Source organism: Pteropus alecto, unplaced genomic scaffold (assembly GCF_000325575.1).
Source record: "Pteropus alecto unplaced genomic scaffold, ASM32557v1 scaffold118, whole genome shotgun sequence".
In the NCBI taxonomy this organism is placed as follows: Eukaryota; Metazoa; Chordata; class Mammalia; order Chiroptera; family Pteropodidae; genus Pteropus; species Pteropus alecto.
This window is the reverse complement of record NW_006440654.1, coordinates 113,687-123,879: the sequence shown is the minus strand read 5'-3', so window position 1 is coordinate 123,879 and position 10,193 is coordinate 113,687. Positions and strand designations below refer to the sequence as shown.

The window sequence follows — 10,193 nt, the reverse complement described above, 5'->3', positions numbered from 1 at the left end:
TCCAGGGCGCACCAGTGGGAAGGACCCATCGGAAGCGGAGGGCTGACTGGTCCTGGCCGTGTCGCTTGGACAGGTGACTTCACTTTTTGGTCCCATTTGTTTAGCTGTCTGGAAGTTAAAGCCAGGTGTCCGCAGGCTTGCTAGGTGGGTCTCGTACTCTGCGCGCTGACAGCCCGCCTGAAGTCTGCAGTGACTGCCCCCCAGCGGCTCCCCTAGGGCAGTCACCCCCGCCGCTCTCTGGCTTCAGGTCCCTCCGTAAGCTCAGGGCGCCCTCTGCGCCCTCTGCCCTCTGGAGCAGTAGGACCTGGGCTCCTGGCTGGGAAGGGCCTCCCGCGCTTCCTGACCCTGGAGCCCGTGGGACCGTGGATAGGCCTCTGGGACCCGGGTGGGGCCCAGGACACGGCTTCCACTGAGGTCCAGCCCTGTTGGGGAGCTGGCTTTTTCCCGACGCGACTGGGAGCTCAAGACGAGGGGCTGTGGGGGCCGATGTGAAGGGCCCCGACTGCAGAGAGGGGGCTAGTCCCCGGCCCGTCGCCCTGCCGTCGCATTCCAGCGTGGTTACTGGGCTTGTGCGTGGGCGCAGGATTGGGTGAGGGCCGGGACAGGAAGTTTGTCCGCGGCCCCAAAATCTTTGACCCTGTTACTGGAGCGATCACGGCCTGTGGGCGCTGAGCGTTAGAGTTAGAAGGGAACCAGCCCAGAGCCGTCCGGCCCCGTGGGCTGCGCAGAGAGCTACCCCAGGCAGCCAGGACCTGCCCTGATTCTTGGGCAGAGCCCTCCCGCGCTGTCACGTCATGCACACGGCTGGCGCTGCTTCCGCGGGGCGCTCAGGTGTGCGCACACGGGCTGGCCCAGCCCGACCCGGGTGGGGGAGGAGGCGCGTGGCTGCCCGTCGCCTTAGTTCAAAGCGGAGCCTCTGTGGGCGGCTGAGGCTTTGGAGCTGTGAGCTCTTTGACGTTGCCACAGGAGCTGGCAAGAGGGACAGCGCCCCAACGGCAGGCAGCCTGCTGGGGTCGGGAAGTGGCTCTGGACCCCTGGGACATGGCTAATTTGGAACCACCACCCACAGTGAATAGAGGGGCCTGATGGGGAAGGGCGAGGGTTTGGTTCTGATCTAGAAGCAGGGGTGAGAGACGCCCTCATTCCCCGGCCTGGGCGGGTGAGCGGTGTGCGTGAGCTGCCGCAGGGAGAACACGCCTCCTGAGCCCAGCCGACGTCGGAACCTGGGATCCTAGAGGCCACCGCTCAGGCCTCTGCCCGCCCCCTCTGCTCCGTCCTCCTGGCCCTCAGCGACCACCACCGTTCCTGCTGCCCACCTGGTCTACCCAGAGGTCGTGTGGCTGGTCCCAGTCCCAGACAGGTGCTCCTGGTGGGTGCACGCCTCAGCCGAGGGGAGAGTGGCAGGTGACAGATTCTTTGCTTGACCACTCTTCGGTTTGGCTCCTGAGGCCTCGACCAAGCCCATCGGTGCCCTTCCTCATAAAACCCAGCTTCGGGTGAAACTCTCCATCCTCAACACCCGATAAGGTTCTTGGCCCCCTGCCCTCCCCAGGTGACGTCCGGCCACCCCGCCCGCCTTCAGCTGGAACCCCTCACCCAGATGTCTCCTCTCTGATCATCCATTGCCCCCACCCTTCTCCTCTCCCGCGCAGGGAGAGACAGCTTCCCTTGACCCTCAGGTCCTGCTCCATCCGACAGTTAAACTGACGACGGACCGGCAGAAGAAAAGCATCCACGTCTGTTAATTTCACAAGTGTCACGTGACAGGGGAGCCTTCGCCAGTCCACGGGGACCCACAAGAACAGTCAAACCTGAGCGTTTCATGCCAGGTCTGCAGGAGTACATGATAGGTCAGGAGGTGAGGTCACGTGGTGAATTGGGGGGCCTTGCAAGGCATTTGTTCCCATTTCTCCCTTTGTCTGCCCCCTTTCCTCCAGGTTTGGGGCACTTCTCACATGAGGGTTCGATGGCCTGGCTCGGGGATTGAGGGGGTCTGTTTTCTTCAACTCCTCTCCCTTAAAATCGTCAGCATGCCCAACTGCCACACTTTGGGGTAATGTGTCCTGAAACCCGTCACTACCGAGCCCCACTTGCCCACGCTGTAATCCGACTTGAGGCCACCTCTCCCTCCCCCACTGCAAAATGTCATCACAGGGGTTTGAGCACTTGCTGCGGTGGCCCTGAATAAAGTCAGCCTGCAGCCCCCATCAAAATGGTGAGGGGGCAGGAGGCCTCGCGGAAAGGGTGGTGGTGCCAAGCAGATGGGGCAGTACTGCTCAGGAGTGCCGTGGCTGCTGTGAGGTGGCAGTGTGTGGTGCTGTCCCTTACCCCCTGCCCGACTGCGGGTCAGTTGCATCCTTGAGCCTCAGGGCCCTGACTATGCTGTGCCAACTCTGGAGTTCCTAACCCATAGGGCATGGCTAGCTCTGTCCCCTCCTTCAAGTCCCCTGGGATGTCATTTTCGCAGTGAGGACTTGTCAGATCCCTGCTCCTTCTCGCCCACCTGCTCAGGTGTGAACTGGGCCCCCGTAAATGGATGGAGTATCATGGCGAATGCACTCATCCTGTTTGGTGGGTGGGGAATACAGCAAGACTTAGCCCCTGCCGGCATGTGGCAGGTCTGTGTCATCACTGCTGTTATTGTTGGGGTGGGGTGCTGCCGGGTGCTGGGAAGGGGCCACAGAACTTCCAGGGAGGGAGGGTCTCCCACGGGGACATCTTAGCTGAGGCCCTGAGGGGTTATCTGGGTGACAAGCAGGTGTGGAGCCGAAGAACCGAAGAACCGAAGAACCGTCAGAGTCAAGTTGCAAGCAGAGGGCAGGTTTTATGGCAAGGGGAACGACCCTGAGAGACCACCTCAAAGATTCGCTCAGGGCAGGAAGGAGAATCAGTTTCAGAGTAGGTACAGAAACCACTCCTGGTGACAGGTTACGCCCCTGTGAACGACACCAGAGAGGTGGCTGACTGGTTCCCGAAACAAATCTGTCACTGTAGTTCATCACATCATCGCCTGAGCATTTTGTCACGATGCTAATTTTGTGCCAGAGGAAGGTCTGCCAGACCAGGTGTGGGACATCCAGGGGTCTAGGTGGGCTCAGGACTGGCCTCCCGAGGAGGTCTCGCATCTGGTCTCGGACGTGTGGCGTGGCCTGGCCGTGGCAGGCTCTCTGCTGCCACCATGTGGGCGTGGGCCAGAGGCACAGCTGTCGGGGAAGACGGGCCTCCATCCGGTGGGTGCCTGGCAGCAGCACAGGAACTGGGTACTGCTGGCTGTTGTGCTCTGGTGACCAGAACCTGGGCTCACGACTGCCCACGTCGACGGAGCCGAGGGGCTGGAAACACCTCAGTGTGACGGAAGAGGCTCATCCGAGGGCCACGTTGTGCTCGACCAGCCCGGCTGTTCTCTAGCCATCCTGGGAGGACCTGAGGTGGCCTCGCCCGGACACGCAGGTGCGCTCCGGTGCAGGGAGGGGCGCCCAATGGGCTCTGGGCCAGCCGCTCGAGGGTAGAAACAGAGTGCGGTGGCAGAGGCCACGTGGCTAGGCCGCTGTGGTCCCTGTGACGGCCAACAGGAATGGCGTGGTCTCAGAGGACTTGGGCTCACTGGCCACGGAGTCACCCCTGGGGCGAAAACAGGGCAGTGTCAGAGGAGGGGGTAGTGCTGGGAAGTCCCGCGGTCCCAGGAGCACGGCCCAGGCCTGAGTCACAATGCCGGAGAGTCACGACCCCTCTTCCTCATCCTGGACGTGACTCACTCGCAGGCTGGAGCCGCTGCCAGCGGGAAAGACCTGGCGGAAAATCCCAGGGCTGTGCCGCCCCCCTCCCCTGCGGGGGGCACGGGGTCTGCGGGGACGGGACCCCAGACTCATCCCACTTTCCCAGACTCTGTCCACGCCCTAGCCCCTGCCAGCCCACTGACCAAAGGGGGCCTTTGGGGGTCAGACAGGACATTCATTTTGGGCCGCTGTGCATCTCACAGTGGACACAGTGGGTACATGAGTCTGTCTTGTTAATTCCCCAGTTCTTAAGGCACAGCGTGGTGGACACACTGGCGGCCAGACGATGCAACCGCGTGCTCACTCCAGAGGCTCTCTGGGCGGGACACCCCCGGAGGCTCCCGAGGGTTCCCCTGCCTCAGTCCAGGAAGCACCAGCTACTTCGACAGGTAAGCCCCAGGCGGCAGTGACTTAGCACAACAGATGTTCATTTCCTGCTCACAGAAAGCCCAGTCCGCATCGCGGGCAGGGACAGGGGCTGCGCTCCACATAGTCACTTAGGGACCCAGGCCAAAAGGAGGGCAGCCATTTGAGACACGTGGACTTAACGGTCGTCCTGGAAGAGTGAAGAGGGCCTGTGGGTCCGGCCGGGAGAGGAGTGCACTGTCCCACGCAGGTGGATCCCAGAGCTCTGTGGCGTGCCCCGCCCGATGAGGAGGGGTGGTGTGTCAGAGCCGGCCTCAGGCATTGGCTTTCTGACCCCTCACTTTGCCGACTGTGGCAAAGGAGCAAGGCCTGAGGGGACGAGGTCCGCGGCGCTGTGGGGAGACTGTGTCTCCTTCCAGGTGCTCAGACTAGTGCTCTGTCAGCCTTCCAGGGACCTTGCAGCCACGGCTTCCACGTATTAAATTCTTGTCTGCAGACCAGCCACACGTGGGTCTGTAATCGACACCCAAAGCCTAGCTGAGCGCTCAAGGAACTGGGCGGCCATGGAGTGAGGGATCGATGGATGACGTCAGAGCTTGGGGTGAGCTGGCAACCCGTGATCAAGACGCCAAGGTCCTCAGGGAACGAAAAGGCGTGGCTGACCAGGCGGAACTCTTCTGGTCACTGCTCTGTCTTTCATGCCTCCTGCTGTGGTGTGTATAAATGTTTTAAAACGCAGAATGTCTTTCTGTTCATTTCTGCATTCATTTATTACCTGTTAAGCAAAAGAAATCATTAAACACTTGTATGTGCTGACCGCTGTGGCTGAATAACTGTTCCGCCAACGTAATCTAAAACTCCTCTATCACAAAGCACTTGGAAATGCTGACAAAATCGCAATAAGCACTCTTTTAAACGTATAGCCGAGCTGTAGAGAAAGCAAGGGATGTCCCCAGGGACACGAGATGAAGCAGAAACGAAGAGCAGCTGACTAAGCAGGTATGATATTAGGGACAACCTCAATACCAGGAACTTAAAGGTTTGGGTTTTAATGGCTGCGCAGGAGACAAGAGCCAGGGGCTTGGGCCCATGCAGTGTGAGAGGTGGACTTTAGATTCTCACACAAAGTCAGGACTTTAAAGATCCATAATCTCAGTGAAAAGCTAGAAAGACTAGGAAAAAAACCTCCTGCTTTCCAGGAAAGATAAATGAAGGACCTTGGAACGACCTCACCGCAAGATGGAAATTGAATCTCCCCTCAAAGTTTGTGAGTACAGACTCACTCTCAAATGGTGTAGGTTTAAATACATGCCACCTGGGTGGCTTGGACTCAGGGGAAGTGGCTGAAGGCTGGTCACATCGAGGCGGCGAGCAGGAGCAGATGAAACCAGCTCTGCATGAGTGCGGGCTCAGCTCGGTCCCTCCAGGTCCCTACAGACTGGATCAGCCAAAATCAGATCACAGGGTAAAATCACGAAACATGTAAGTATGCTAAAAATATTCACAGAGATAAAAGATTAAAAACCCGAACAAGGAATGAAAAACTACTGGAATCAGGAAAAAAAAAAAGAAAGAATCCGATAGATTTGAAAAGGAACAAACTATAACTTTAGAAACGAAAAACATAATAATCGAAATTTCAATGGGCAGCTTAAAGAACAGACTAGACACAACTGAGAATTACTGAGCTGGAAGATGGGTCTGAAGAAATTACCCAGAACATGAAATAGATAGACTAGGAGATAAGAACGTTTTGCAGAAGTCAGACTGAGAAGGTCTGACATAGTTAAAATATTTTTAATCTTTTAAAAAACTTCAGTTTCATTACATATGTGCATAATGGGGACATCAGCTCTCTCCATCTCCAGAACGTTCCCATCGTCCTGAACAGCGCTGTCCCCATTAAACACTGACTCTTCTCGCCCGCGACCTCGACCCTGCTGTCTGTCTCTACGACTCTGCCTGTTCTAGGCACTTCAAACAAGTAAACTCACACACTGTCCTGTCGGCAATGGCTTATTACACTTCACCTGTTTTCAAGGTTCATCCATGAGGCAGAATGTATTTTTCATAGGAGATACTAAGGAGACACACGATTTGAAAAGATAACAGTGGAGAATTTCCAGGTTTGATGACAGACTTAACTCCTTAGATTCGGCAATCACGACAAGTGCCAAACAGGATAACCAAAACCAAAATAGCGCCCCGGTGCATCGTGTAGCAGCTGAATTATACTAAGGACAACAGGGTCTTGAAAGTGCCCAGAAAGAACAAATTGCCTACAGAAAGAGTAAAAATTACAAAACAGCATTTGTTCAGTGGCAACAGAATAGTAGGTTAGAAGTGTGGAGTGAACATGACTTACTCCAGAACGCATGCCTGGGGCGCCGATTACAGCTGTCTGTGCTAACACGCATCTGGCCTGCCTTTTTCACAGAGCTGGTTTTGTAGGGGGCAGCCATGTGCTCACCTAAGAAAGAATTTCATTTTCTGGACTCACTTGCAGCCAGACCTAGTTCTGCTTAAGGAGACGTAAGCAGAGTCATTGGGTGAGGTTTCGAAAGGGACCCTTAAGAGAGCCGGACATCTGCACATGACAAAAAAATCTGCAGCCAGATTAGAAGGAAACTTTCTCAATCTGATAAAGGGAAACTACAAAAAAGGCTGAAGGTCACATCATACTTGGTGGTGAAACATCGAACACTCGCCTCCTGTGACTGAGAGCAACGGAGCCTGCTCTTCCCGCTTCGTAAGGACACTGCCCTGGCGGTCCCAGCCATTGCACTAAGGCAATAAAAAGAAACGAAAGACATAAAAGTTCAAAAAGAAGAAGTACTTTTGCTATTTGCGGATGACCCGGTTGTTTATGTAGAAAATCCTAAGGGACCCATAAAAATGCAACTAGAACTAAGTGAATTTAACAAGGTTACGGAGTTTAAATACAAAATCCGTTGTATTTTTATGTACTAGCAACGAACTATAAAATAAAATTTTAAAATTTCATTTACAATAATGTGAAATAACAAAAATCTTAGGAATAAATTTAACAAAAATGTGCAAGAACTCTACATGAGAACTACTAAGCCTTGCCAGGATAAACCGAGGATGATCCAAAGAAATGGGAGGGCACATCACGTTCACGCACGGAAGACTCAGCTTTGTTAAGATGTACATCCTCTCTAAATAAGGTCATAGGTTCAGTGCAACACTAATCAAGTTCCCAACGAGCTGTTTTTGTAGAAATCGACAAGCTGATTCTAAAATTTATATAGAAATGAAAATGACCTAGAACAGCCAACACGATTAACAAAGAACAGAGCCGTAGGACTTCTACTACCCTGATGTCAAGGTTTACCGTAAAGTTACAGAAATTGAGACACTGTGGTGCTGGAGAAAGTATATAAATAGAGATAAAAGGGAAAAACTAGAAAGCGCAGGAATAGACCCACATGTATGTGGCCAACCGTCTCCCACAAAGGTGCAAAGGCGTTCAGCAGAAAGGAAGAGGCCCTGGAATCGTCACACACAGAGAGACAGAAAACAGAGCAGTGGTCACAGGAGGGCAGGCGGGGCGGGGCAGGGCGGGGGACGGGAGTTACTGTTTAACGGGCACAGATTCCGTTTACGAAGACGACGAAAGGCCCCGGAGGTGGGTGGTGGTGACGGCTGCACGAGCGTGTGAAGTGCTTAAGGCCACAGAAGCATAAGCTTAAAACTGATTCCAGTGGTAAAGTTCGTGGTTCATATATTTTACCACAACAGAGGAATATTTTAAAATAATTTTTAAAAACAGTCTGAGACGATTGGACATCCGTAATGGAAAAATACAAACGTTAACTTTTTCTTGACACCACAAACTAAAATTAACATTAAATCAAATCATAGACCTAAACATAAAAGTTAAAACTACAACCTCTAGATGAAAACACAGGAGAAAATACTCGTGCTCTTGTGGTAGGCAGAGGGTTTTTAAACGGGACACAAAAAATAAGAACGATAAAGGAGAAAAAAGATAAATGGGTTCTGTAATAATGAAAAACTTGTTCTTTGAAAGAGACCGGAGCGAAAGCGGAGAGGCGGGCCACACAGAACGGCTGCTGTACACGCGTCTCGCGAAAAACTTGTATCCAGATTCTACAGAGAGCTCCTAAATTCCAGTGTCGAACTACCCAGTTTTTTAAAAGTGGGCAATAGACTGGAACAGGCGCTTCACGAAAGAAGACATGTGAGTGGCCAAGCACATGACAACAGGCTCGAAGTCATTAGTCATCAGGGAAACGTGAATTTAAACACGAGGCGGTACCGCTGCACATCCATGGACATGGCTGAAGTCAGAAAGGCAGACGGCGCCCAGTACTGGCAAGGAAGTGGAGATGGAAAAAGCTGGAATGCGAAATGGCGCCACCATTCTGGAACCTGCTTTCCAGTCCTTCAGAGGTGAGCGTACTCTCCCGTCAGACAGAGCCGTTCTATCTCCCAAGGGAAATGAAAGCGTAAGTCCGCACCAAAGCTTATCCACCAACGTTCATAGCAGTTTTATTCATAATTGTCCCAAACTGGAAGCAACCCACATATGCATCTCAGCAGACGAACCGATGAGCAACACGTGGTATCTTCATAAATGGAATGCCACCCAGAACAAAAAGAAGGAACCAAGCGGGATTTACCCCTCGGAGGGGGCTCGGGTGGCACTGGGCTGACAGCAGGCCAGGGATCACGGCCGCTGAGACAGTTGAGGAGGAGATGGGCCTAGGAAACTCTTCCTTTTAAAAAGCCGAGCCCTCGCTGCAGTGACAGCCCCTCCCCACTCCGGTCCCTCCGCGCCACGCCACGCCACGCAGGGGCAGATCTGGAGTCAGCGCGCTCGCCCCGCTCCAGCAGCCTCCGCGCCATCCGGGCGGCGTGGCCAACTCTCCAGCTCCCGCTGGCTTTCCTCTTCAGATGTCTTCCGGCACTAGCGTGGGGCCACCGTTTCCACGTACACACCGTTCTCTTTAACACTTAAACATGGTCAAGATGGGAGAGGCGAAGCGGTAAAGAAGTACAAATTCGTAGTTGATAGACGGTCACGGGGATGGAGAGCTCAGCGTGGGGGGCGCCGTTCGCACTGGGTGGACGGCCAGGGAGAGAAAAAGCAAATGAGATTGTTTCATAAACTATGTAAATGTCTCACCCATGTACTGTATGCTTGAAAGTCATAATGAAATAAAATTTAAAAAATGGTTAAGATGGGAAATTTTATGTTTATATGTATATATGTGTGTGTGTGTGTGTGTGTATATGTATATATATATATATATAAAATTTTTTTTTTTTTTACCAAAATAATAATAAAAAACCCCTACGGAGCTCTTGAATTGTGACCTTTGGGTGGAAAGCGAGGTAAACATGTGGGCAAAACCTATGGTCTTGAATGAAGAGGTAACTGGAATCCTAAATGTGAAATTAACTAGGTAGACATTTTTCACTTTTAATTTCACTGTTAAAATAATATTTTAACTCTAATGCCATTTCTAAAAATAAACAACAAATATCAGCCATCCTTCACCTCGCTCTAAGGTTTGCCACTATATGTGAAGAATGTTCATTAGAATGCACTTCTTCTGTTAAGATGACAGAAACCAAATGCGAACTAGCTTTATGATGATCATAAAAATTTGAGCATCGACACAGGGAGCAGGCCCGGGCCACAGGCTCTCCTCTGCAGCTCACAGCAACCAGGCACACGGTTAGCATTTTACATCCACTTATCTCATGTGGCCCACACAGGGGCCTAGGAGGCCAGCAGTGACTGGTGAGCCCCGAAGGCAGGCCCCTTGCCTCACCCACAACACCCGAAACGAGGCCTGCGTGTGGCCAGAACGAACGTGGGTGTGAAACAATGCCTACCGTGCCCCCAACATACCGGAGCATGCACAGAGACACAGGGAGGCTAAGCAGCGTCCCCAGGCCCCCTGAGTGTTTGGTGGCTGAGCTGGGATTCTAACCCAGGCATCTGCTCCAAATTTGGCCCTTCGGCCTCTCCATTCTGTGGGCCCTCAAACTAGAAGC

The 10,193-nt window shown here is 53.0% G+C and overlaps 1 long non-coding RNA gene across 4 annotated transcripts; it reads left to right on the top strand.

The window, feature by feature from the left end:
- On the top strand, nucleotides 1-4,883 carry LOC102879099. Of its 4 annotated transcripts, XR_001517423.1 has the most exons (4): nucleotides 1-73; nucleotides 1,553-3,450; nucleotides 4,022-4,165; nucleotides 4,586-4,883. It is a non-coding gene; the product is annotated as an uncharacterized LOC102879099 (long non-coding RNA). The 4 variants fall into 4 exon arrangements; XR_001517422.1 differs by having other exon boundaries at nucleotides 7-1,858; XR_003048145.1 differs by having other exon boundaries at nucleotides 7-3,450; nucleotides 4,639-4,883.
- Nucleotides 4,884-10,193: the final 5,310 nt, after the last annotated feature.